The sequence below is a fragment of the Helianthus annuus genome, chromosome 7 (assembly GCF_002127325.2).
Source record: "Helianthus annuus cultivar XRQ/B chromosome 7, HanXRQr2.0-SUNRISE, whole genome shotgun sequence".
Lineage (NCBI taxonomy): Eukaryota > Viridiplantae > Streptophyta > Magnoliopsida > Asterales > Asteraceae > Helianthus > Helianthus annuus.
The window spans coordinates 107,612,709-107,624,890 of NC_035439.2; the positions used below are offsets into that span (position 1 = coordinate 107,612,709).

The following is a 12,182-nucleotide window of genomic DNA, read 5'->3' on the forward strand; positions in this document are numbered from 1 at the left end:
CCCAAGGTATGTTTATAAGATGAATATAAATGTCTTTTATTTTATATAATTGAAGATGTGTTTTATTAACTTTTAATTGTTTTCTAGATACATAGAATACGAACCTCATTTTAAACATTTGCCTATCGAGGACGATTGGAAAAATGTGAAAAACGTGTGTGAAGTTTTGGAGGTTTTTAAGGCGTGCACAAAGATCACATCAGGAAGTGAGTATCCCACTGCAAATTTATACCTTAGGGAGGTATACAAGGTCAAACAAGCATTGAATGAAGGTGTATTATCCAAGATCGAATTTATTAGGGAGATGACCAAAAAGATGAAGGATAAGTTTGACAAGTATTGGGGGGAATGCCACTTATTGATGGCCATTGCTGCAGTCCTAGATCCTAGATTAAAAATGTGGTTTATAGAATTTTGTTATCCAAAGATATACTCGCCGACAGAAGCGGCATAAAATATTGTAGAAGTGAAGAACGCACTTGATGATATGTTTAATGAGTATTTGGAGAGGCATGATGCATCAGTCAAGGAGGCTTTAAGCCATAAAAGTGGATCCTCTGCCGGAAGCACTACTTCAAGGCCTAATGAATCGAGTTCAGATTGGGAGGCATTTGAAGGGTTTCTTAATGATGTTGAAGCGGAGAGACCACAAAAATCTGAACTTAAAATGTATTTGGAAGAGGGTGTACTTAAAGGAAATGAAAGAATTAATTTCAATGTGTTAGATTGGTGGAACACTCATAATCTGAAATATCGTGTTTTGTCAAAGATGGCGTCGGGTATTCTTGTTATTCCAGTTTCAACCATTGCATTCGAGTCAACGTTTAGTGCCGGGGGAAGAGTTATTGATCCTTATCGATCTACATTGGCGCCTACTACCGTTGAAATGTTGATTTGTGGTGGGATTGGGTTAGGCAAATGTATGGGTTAAAGAAGAAGCTAAAGGTATATTTGACAACTTTATAATATATATGACTATATATTTCATGATTTATAACAACTGACTTTATTTTTGTAGAAGGAGGAGATACCATGCGAGGTTTTACTACCCAGTGGAAAAAAAACTAAGTTAAGGTGCATGTATAACATATTCTTTAGTTTTTATGGTGTTGATGATTGATTTTAAAGTTTAAAGTGAACTGATGAAATTCTTTTAGGGGTTCATATCATGTTTAGAACAACTTAATTTACCTTGACTTTTTTTAAAGTGCTTACATTATTATTTGGTTTGGTGTTGTGTTTGATTGAATTGGTACAGGTTGGTGTTGACGCTTGAATGATTAGGTTTGTATATCTTTGTGTTGATGACTTTTTGTTAGTAAAGGGTACGTTGCAACTCTATTCCTCGTTTCATTTTAAATTTTTCATTACTAAAACTTCTCAAATGACCAACTAATATTTTTATTTCATGTTTTTACATGTCAGTGTTATAACAATTGATGATTTTAATCTTAATGTGTAGGTTTGCTGATATAATGGCTCTAGCTCAGTAACTTTTGGAGGAACATTGGCTATGAAAATTTGAGAAGACCAGATTTTGTTTATTAACATTGGATATGTGATTTTTGTATAGAATATTAACTTGGTCTCGTAACATGTATATGGTTATTTTTGTTGGTCTAGATGGATGGTTCAAGATGGTTATTTGGATTTTAATGCACGATGATGTTAGTTCTTCCCATTACATTTTTTTTTTATATTTGTCGCAAAAACGAGCCTGAGCCGTGCTTTGGCTCGTTAAGGTCATTGAAAACGAGCTTGGGCCGAGCTTTGGCTCATTTAAGATTTTTCTTCAATTAGCCCGAGCCGAGCCAAGCCGAGCTCGATCTTTACATTTTCTCCATGAGCCGAGCTCGAGCCAGAAAACATAGGCTCGAATCGAGCCGAGCTCGAGCTTGAGCTATCAGCAAAATATAACGAGCCGAGCTTGAGTAGTGTTAGGCTCGGGCTCGGCTTTGCTCATTTGCACCCCTAATTGGTGTATAAAGATGATGTATTTTTTATGAATGTACTTGGTGATTCATCTAACATTTGGTCGCCGAGGTGAATAATGGAATAAAATTTTTTGTTGATCTTTAAAAAAAAGATAACATCAACTTGTGGGTCACATATCTTCGTTGTGACGTCATATGATCACTCATACCTAGAAATCCCTATAATTCAACTTAATTATGTTCACTGTTGTTGATTTAGTATCAACTAGAATTGAGACTCGCCGTAATGTGGCGGGGATTTTTTTTGTTATGACTAAGTCAATCTAGGACCCGCACGTTATGTTAAATCTGTCAAACGGGAAAAATAGACTATGTAAAAACGATCACCCACACACGCACGTTGCGTCATGTTAACTCCCAAAATTTAGAACGAAACGTAAAAAAGTTAAAATAAAGATGCACGTTGCGATGTGTTAAGTCATAAAATTTAGAACCAAGCATAAAGCGAAAAATTTGCAGAAAATGAAAACTATAAAGGACCAAAGTTGAAATTAAAAAAAGTTGTGAGGATAGATTGCAAAAGATAAAAAGTTTTGGGTTAAAAGTATTTTATGAAATACGTTTAGGTGAAAAGTAAAAAAAATCATTTTTTTTTTGGAAAACCCCCAAAGCCAAGGTTACGACAACCATATGCATAACCATTTTTTCTTTGGAAAACCCCCAAAGCACATGCCGCGTTGCGGCGAGGCGTAAAACAGTGTCAAATAGTATTAATGTCACACAACCGTTATCGACCACAAACACTGACTCGACCTAGGATCTGCGTGTTGCGACGAATATGTCAAACATGAAAAAATAGGTAAAAACGTTGAACCACACATGTACGTTGCGTCGTATTAACTTGCAAAATTTGAAACAAAACATAAGAAAGTTGAACCACACTTGTACGTTGCGTCGTCTTAACTCGAAAAATTAAGAACTATATGTAAACCGAAAATTTTCCAAAGATGAAAAGTATAAGTGACAAAAGTTGTGAAGTTAAATTGCAAATAATGAAAAGTGTTTGGTTAAAGTTAAAAAAAAAACAAATTATGTAGGGTTAAAATTGCAAAAGGTAAAAACCTTTGGGTTAAAAGTAATGAAAAGTTTGGGTTAAAGTTAATAAAACAAATTATTGTAGGGTTAAAATTGCAAAAGGTAAAAACTTTTGGGTTAAAATTAAAAAATCAAGTTTTTTTTTGAAAAACTCTCAAAGCACAAGTTACAAGTTGTTATGCAAAAAAAGTTTGCTTATTTATATATGGAATAATAATATATGATCACATGGCACATTATGATTAATTATTCTTAACATAACACTTCCATTGATGAATGTCATTTTATATCAGTAAATCATAACATATACACCATTGTTAGAGAGACTAAACAAAGGGGAAGGCATGAAGAAGCTTGTTCTTGGGGTTGGTTTATATATATATATATATATATATATATATATATATATATATATATATATATATATATATATATAGTTCCAATTAATTAATAAACCAACCTCAAGAATAAATAAATAAATAAATATATATATACATATATATATATATATATATATATATATATATATATATATATGGGAACCGGATCAGGAGAGAACCCCTCAAAGTGTGAGAACGGTGAGAACGATTCTCAGCCACAAGATCTGAGTGGTTTGTGGCTGAGATTGATGCGGTGGCATTTTTGTAAATAATAGGGGCCTTGGAACTTTCAGGAGGGGTAAAATAGGAAGATCCAAACAAAGGTGCACATGTCATTCACATGCCATTTTCCCCCATCATATTTAAACGACAATAACTTTTTTATACGCGATTATTTTTCGAAAAAAATTACACCATAAAACTCAGCGCTTTTTTATCTTTCCAACGAGTTTACTATTGATATAATTTTCGAAAAAAAATTAACTGGGTTTTATGGCGTTTTTTCTGAACTTAGTGTTTTATAGCATTTTACACTAGGTATTTTCATGACGTTTTTCTGAACTAGGTGTTTTTATGGCGTTTTAACTAGTTATTTTCATGACGTTTTTTCTGAACTGAGTGTTTTATGGCGTTTTCAACTGAGTTTTTTCATGGCGTTTTTTTGAACTGGGTGTTTTATGGCGTTTTTACAGTACCAATTATGATTTTTCTGAGCACGAAAGATATTAATTTAGCGGTTAGACAAAAAAATGGTTTTTTTAGCTATATGGCTCAAAAAATGGTTTTTTTTTAGCTGTTGTAAATTACAGCTAAAAAATAGTTTTTTTTGTGGCGTTTTAACTGTGAGCTTATGGCGTTTTTTGAGCTCTTTTTGTTCTGGCGTTTTAATGAGCTAGCTCAAAAAATGGTTTTTTTGAGCTGTTGCAAATTATAGCTCAAAAAATAGTTTTTTTTTTTGTTGCGTCATTTTAACTGGGAGCTTATGGCGTTTTTGAGCTATATGGCTCAAAAAAATAGTTTTTTTGAGCTGTTGTAAATTATAGCTCAAAATATTAGTTTTTTATGGCGTTTTAGTGGGAGCTATACGACTCAAAAAATGGTTTTTTTTTTAGTTGTTGTAAATTACTAGTAGGGTGTCCGCGCGATGCTACGGGGGTGACAATTTGGATTGTGGTACTTGATAATTTTTTGTTCGTATAATATTTATTGTAGCATCATTGTGGTAGATATACGACATAATCGAGGTTATCGATAAGTCTATTTCATTGTGGTGTGCATGATTCGACCGGTTCGGCTATTATCCTCAATCGAAGCTATCGGTTAGTCTAGTTTATTGATCAATCGATTTTTGATTAATCTGTTTGGTTTATTTGGTTAGAATGATGGTTTTTGTTCAGTTTTTTTAATTTCGGTTAATAGCTAAAACAACACTACGTTTGCTTCAAAATATATGAAATGAGGTATAAATACATGATTTGGATGTATAAACATGAAGCGGAATAATATATGAATGAAGTGGTAGTATAAAATATGAAATACATGAACTTGATGTATAAAAGCTAGAAGTATATGAAAATATGAAAGGTTCGGTCTGGTTAAATGATTGCAGCAACAAAAATTTGCAACCCGATACTCGTTTCCGTTACTTTATCAATTCTCTTATGATTTATTGTCTAGTACTACTATCAGTTTTCTTATTCGTATAATATTTTATGAAAATTTATTATGTTTATTGTTTTATCATAGTTAATTTTTAAATTTGTAGCATTGGTGTGATCAATATGTAGCCTTCAACATCTCAACAAAATATCAATTTAGCATTAAAATTATGTGAGTAAATGATCACACGTATAAAAACGTTTCTGTTAGTTTGTAGTTAACTATAAAAATTTCTTGTTATATTATTTTATATGTTAAATTGTCCTTAAAATCGATGAAGTTTATAATTGTCCTTATTTTATATATTATTTTATATGTTAAAATGTCCTTAAAAAGGATTCTTTTGTAATTGGTCTTGTAAAGTTTTGAAGTGAATCTTCTACTATAGTAAAATATACCAACCCTACCCGAGCCCACATAACACATAAACTTGCTTACCAAAATGTGTGTACGGAATCGATATGAAACTAACCCAAGTTAGTTTAGACTAATTTCAAAGCCACAGTCAATGTTCTCACATCTCAAATATACGCACAAAGAGATTAGCTAGTAAGCCATCAATGTCATGTTCTTTGTGATTGCTATATACGCATGTAAAACAAATCATGTTCGTATACAGGAAATTAAATTTAAACATCAAATTTTTCTAAAGAGTTTCATTATTCAAGCATATTAAACTGCAAAAACTGCTATACTAATTATGAAGGTTAATGTACAAATATGTTAGAAAGTCCACAAATGTTGGTAAACAATTGCGGTTTCCATTCGCCTTTTGGGGTTCTTAAATGCCACAACAATGGTGACAGAATGACTTGGGCAAGGCAAAGCATGCTTGACCTTGTCGATTTTTTTTGTTTGCACTCTTCCCTATATCTAGTTAGAACTAATCTCCTTATGGGCCCACATACCACACACTAAGACCCAACCATCAGTTTGTGAGCCCAGTTATAATCATTTTGGGCTTCAGTTCATCTTATCCCAATTTGGTGTTTTCGTAGAATAAATCTTGGATGCAATCAAAATAGGTTTGACTTTTGAGATCAAATGGCTAAAAGAATGTCCACACTGATGCAAACATGTCAATAATGCATTTTTACCTCTTTAATACCATCAAATGATGTGATCCAAAATAGCAAGCGTAAATTGAGGTTTTATACGACCAACATTACCTTAACATGATTTTTCTTTAACTGACTCCAAAAGAAACAATACAGAAGCCTTCCACAACTCCACTTTCTATTGAATGTGATAACCATAACACATAAATAAATATATTAGCCATAAGTACCTAAAGGTGACAATTTTGCCCCTTTTGTTAACTAATGGGCTGATTTGGGAGATACTTCCCTTCAGCTGGTTAAATGATCTCTCAAGGCTCATTTACATAAGAGACAGTTGAGGCATTTTATTCTCGATACAAGTGCAATACCTCAGGCAAGGAAAGCACATGACCACCAAGCCGCCTCAACGAACAAGAAACCGACCTAGCGTGTTCAGTAGCGAAACGAATAATGAAGGAACACAAACTGATGATTCCAGAAATAAACCACTGTTGAAAAAACTCATAGATTCTTCCAGCGCCAATCCCATGAAATCCGCCATCCATTTCTCCAATAAGATAACTACTTTAAACTTGTTGAACACATAAAAAAACTTAATACCACCATTTACATATAGGAAGTTAATTTAAACATTTAATTTGTTTATGATAATGAACAAGGCTTACACTCACCATTAAGTTTGAAGTTACAACAACAGTTTGAACACCCCTGGTTCTCATGTTTGCACAAACGGGTGCCCAAACCCAATAGAAGAATGCTAGCGTCTGAAATAAGAAAAAAGTTACCTTAATGCTTCTAAATCATTTCATAAAACCACTATAATTATTGGTTTAAATAAGGAATAAAGGATTTTAATAATATGATAATTAAAAGTAAAACCAATTATATAAGTTTTCCATCATAATATATTAGATAAATGTAATTTTAAAGAAAACCTACAGATTTGATGAGGTTGTCAAAAGTTAATATAGGCCCGACTTCTTGTATTAACATCAACCTCCACAGCTTCCAGCAGACGACATGAACATATGTTGAAGATGACGGGAGGAATCATGCGGAGAGAAGAAACGATCTAGTAACCAAATAACAAACTTGAAGTTGATAAGAAAGTTGGCATCGAAGATCAAAGTGTAGCAAATATTATCATTCAACGTATAATAATACAAACATAAGTTCTTACCTGCGCTTCAAACATGACAAACAACTTAGTGTTTAAATTTAATTGATTATGAATCATATCTCCATAGTAATTGAACAACCAGTGCTGGTCTAGAATTTGGGAATATTTTGTAGATGGTTGTACAAGCACAAGATACAACAGATGGAGCATAGTGAACAATAATATAGCCCTTTTGACCTGACCTGCTTAACCAGTTATAGTGGGCCCTAAAAGCATAGCCCTTTTGACCCATAACTCAACTCAACTGACCTGCCAACCTTGCCACCTATAGATTTTATTACACATTTACATTTGAAATTAAGTATGCATTCTGGGCAATTCAGATGTTATTACTTGAATACCACAAAAAATGAGTTCTCATTTTTATATGAAGACTAACACAAGCAAATGAATAACTATTTTTGGTAGTTAAGATGAAGTTAGTTAATAAATTTTAAAACTACCTACACCATGTCATTCACGGATGTTGATACATGCCCCGTATTCAATTCATATAATTGAAAAGACTCAAGAACATTAGCTTTAGCTGGGGAAGTAAACAAAATAGAATAAATTAATGAGGCAAATTGAGCACAAAACACAATTATGTTTTTCCTTAGTTATAAGGAATTAAAGATGGTAATCTATACTACATGTAAATCTTTAATCATGTGCCAGGAGTGAGAACAAAAGCTTCATAAATTCAACACACCAAGTGGAAAAACATATGCTGATGAAGATAATTTATGCAAACTTGAACAAATATCTCTTTTAAAGAAAATCAGTATACTCAGTTATTAAAGCAAATGTGTAAAATTATCTTTGGATTGCAAGTACAATACATAGCAAATCATTAACTATACCATAGAGCCCTTAAAGATGAGCATTAAAAAACTACCTGATTGATAATTGATCTATATACCTAAATTTTTCCCCTTATTATGAATAATACGAAGCGTTAGCAAGTTCAAATAACAACCCTTTAAGTTTTGAAACCTTTGAGATAAAACACAACCCGGAATCCATTCGTAAGAAAATGGGTTAAAATCGTCACCTCTAATTAAGTCTAAAACTATGAAACCAAAGAGTAACCTTTCGTTATCTAACAATTAGCTTTTCCCTTTTGAGGTACATACTGATTTCTACAAACACTGTAGGAGAGTCACTTACAGGTCCAGGATGTGTGGCCTCCAATATAAACTATACCCAATAACCTCAAAAAGAGAATCAACCACAAATATAATAATTGTTAGGTCCAAATTGATAAGTAGTTAGATCTTACTTGTTCAGTTGTTCAAGAATATAGTGAGCAAGATCAGTTGTTGATATCATCACTCCAGCAACAAAGCTACCCAGTCCAAGGCCTAGACCCAACTTGTCACTACACTGAAATAATAGGATAACTTATCGTAATAAGCACAATAGGGCATTCTTATAACAATCTCATCCTTACCGTTTAAGATGGTTATCTTATCCCTATTAGACTCCATCTGAATTTTGAATCTACCTCATTTAACTGAAACAAAATAAGAGAATGTGCTTAACAATTTCATCCAGCTAGCTTATTACGAGAGTTTGATATTTAATATAGCTAAAGCCTTGAAAGCTAGATTAAACCTATTTACCTATATTTCTTGTCTTCAAAAGTCGACTCTATTGTAGTGGCATATTATACCTCCATGAATGTGATCTAGCCAGAAACCTGCTTGTCTTTGACTGTACAAAAGAAATAGAAACCCTAAACCAACGAATAACTAAAAAACAACAAATTCGACTAAAAAAAGAGAACCATTACAAGTGTTGAAGGGTCCCGGATGAATTCATACGAATCTGCAAGATTAATTAGAGCAAGTTCGTTAAACTGAACAGAACCACCTAAAGAAGAAGAAATCAAACCTGGAATCACTTGAACTTTTAAATCAAACCTTAGAATCACCTAAACATCTTCAAAATCAAGCCATTAAACATCATGTACTTCTTGATTTAGGAGAGATAGAGAGGAGAATGTGTTGGTGTGAGTTTGAGTTTCAAAAACCCTGTGTGAGGTTTGAGTTTCACCCACCACAGTATGTTGGGTTTTAAGGGTATGTAATACCTAGCGGCGGAGCCAATCAGTGCCTTTAATTGTTTCAGTTGATTTTGAATTTTGAATTTTGAATTTTGAATTTGAATGTCCCAGATACATAGTGAGTAGGTTAGGATTTTACAATGTCCCGGATACATGGTGAGTTGGTTAGGATTTTAAGGTTTCAGATTTTAAGATAATAATTCATGCTTGAAAAGCTTGTAGATAATGCTTTAACCAATTGTACATTTTTAAAAGTGAAAAATTACTTAATGATATTTTAAATATCTTAGTTACATGTGTTTATCATGTTATTATTTTATATATAGCCGGATTTCGACTCTCCAAACAAAACCACCTAGTTTTTATATCGCAGTAATCACTTGTATACTAAGGCATTACTTACTTGTACATTTTAATTCATACCTCGATATTGAATAAAATAAAAATCGATAATGACCAGGTACGTTGGGCTTTAATCACTTGTACACTAAAACATCATCTACTTGTATCTTTTAGTTTGTATGTCAATACTGAACAAGACAACTATCAAAACATCGACAAAAATTAGTAGATCATCATGGTGCCTTTGGATATTTTTAAAACATTATAGTTTATAAAATATGCCAAGAATACGTAAAATAATTATAGGTTTATTGTGGAGGGGGAAAAGTGTAACTAATTATTCATAATTTTGTTAAAACATAGGGATTTAAGTGTAATAAGTTTAGGGTCTAAAAAATAAATAGTGTTTAAAAGACCAAACTACCCTTATTTTAGGGGTCTTTCTATAAATAAAGGGGGGGAAAGTTCTTATTTTTTGGGTATCTTAAAATACCCCTCCCTCGTGCATTATAATATAGTATAGAAGCTAAAAAAATAGCTTTTTTTTGGCGTGGCGTTTTAATTGGAGTTTTTGGCGTTTTTTGAGCTATATGGCTCAAAAAATGTTTTTTTTTTGAGCTGTTGTAAATTATAGCTCAAAAAAATGGCTTTTTTTGTTATGATGTTTTATTTGAACACCCAATTCACGTGAGTGGGTTTTTTGACAATATTACCCCTTAGTGTAATTTAACATCAATGCCACATGTCACCACCACAATTGTTCTCACTGTTCTCACACTTTTCACCGTTCTCTCTAAATCCTGACCCTATATATATGTGTGTATATATATATATATATATATATATATATATATATATAGATATAGAAACGGGATCACGAGAAAACGCTCAAAAGTGTGAGAACGCATCCTGCCCCAACACGTGTCACGCGACGTAGAGAAGGGCGGAGGGATTTTTTTGTCTTTTCAATCTTCTTTTATTCTCCCAACGCGGTATAACATTTTATGGCGTCTAAGTTTTTTTTAGCGTTAATTGTATTTTTTAAAGTTTTTGGCGTTGAATTAATTGTTTTTGTGTCATATAGATAATTTTTTGGCGTTATTGCGTTTTCTGGTTATTTTTTTTGGCGTTTTGTATTGTTTTGTATAATAATACAATACGAGTCATTAATATTTGCCTAAGATTACAATAAGACCAATTTTTTTTGGCGTTTAGTTACTTTTTTTGCGTTTAATACATTTTACAAGGTGCTTTGCCAGCACCCGTTCTCCCAGTTTTCATACTTCTAGCGTTTTGGTATTTGTAGTTTTTGGCGTTTTATATAATAATGTATTTTATTTATAAAGAATTAGATAACAAAACAGCATATAAATTGATATTAAAACAATATAAAATGAAAAAAATATAAAAAATGGTAATTTAATTTCTCTTCCGAATCTTCACTGTCATCAGCCTATATCTTCTTGAATTTTTTTGGCGTTTTGAACCTTTTTTGAATACTTTAGCTAGATTCCAACTTTCCTACATGAACCCTGTCTTTTTCAGAAAAAGCTGCTTAGTGGCATCCTGCGTTTTGGTGTGATATTCTTGTTTGGTGGCATGTCATTGAAGATCAACTCTTGTTTGATGCTATTTATAATAATGAAGTCCAAAATAGCATTTACACTTGTGTTGATCTCTTTATTCCATGCTGATATTCATCAAGAACAAAGCTTACATGATGGCATATCACTGTCATCGGTCTCTTTTTCTTTAATATTTGTCCATCTCATTCAGCAAAATATTATTGAGATAACCCCCTCAGAAGAATAATCCATTTCAGTGAAATTTTTACCATCTGTGGCGTTTTAAAGTGAGTGGTTTCTAGAGGATATGTCGTTTATGTTTTCTGGGTGTGATCAATTTCATTGTGTATAGACCCCTCTCTTATAGGAGTTTTTTGGCGCGTAGTTTAGGCGGGACTTTTTTATTGTAATAAATGATAGTAATAAAGGAACTGTCTTTTCAGTTACTATTTTTGTATTTACTTTGTTGATCAGTTTTTATCAGTTTTACAGGTTATAGACATCCCATCTTCTAAGTTTGGCGTTTTTTTTAAATGGCGTTATGCAGACCAAGATGACAAAATACAATAACGGAGTAAATAAAATATTAAGCAGGAAAAATATTTTTTGTTATTTTCGGCGTTTTGTAAGGAGTAACTATTTTTAGTATATTTTTGCCATTTTGCTAATAAAGAGAGAAATATATCATTTAATTATCTTTAAAAAAAAGAAGATTACATAGAAAAAAAAGAGGAAAAAAATTAAAAGCCTTCGTCAGAAGGTAATTTATCCGAAAAGTAACCATCACTTGTGTCATCTTCTTCCTACTCGGAGTCTTCATCTGGATCTTCATCCATGTCATCACCTTCACCTTCATCAGCTTCTTGTTCCTGAAGATTTTTAAGTCTCCACTTGAACATGTGTTACATTAACTCCAATT

The 12,182-nt window shown here is 32.4% G+C and overlaps 1 long non-coding RNA gene across 4 annotated transcripts; it reads right to left on the minus strand.

Moving 5' to 3' along the window:
- Positions 1-6,287: 6,287 nt before the first annotated feature.
- LOC110867759 lies at positions 6,288-9,487 on the minus strand. Of its 4 annotated transcripts, none has more exons than XR_004862340.1 (8): positions 9,225-9,487; positions 9,084-9,118; positions 8,914-9,004; positions 8,742-8,804; positions 8,571-8,674; positions 7,069-7,201; positions 6,801-6,893; positions 6,288-6,700 (listed from the first exon to the last, which is right to left on the minus strand). It is a non-coding gene; the product is annotated as an uncharacterized LOC110867759 (long non-coding RNA). The 4 variants fall into 4 exon arrangements; XR_004862338.1 differs by having other exon boundaries at positions 6,288-6,693; positions 9,214-9,487; XR_004862339.1 differs by having other exon boundaries at positions 9,185-9,487.
- Positions 9,488-12,182: the final 2,695 nt, after the last annotated feature.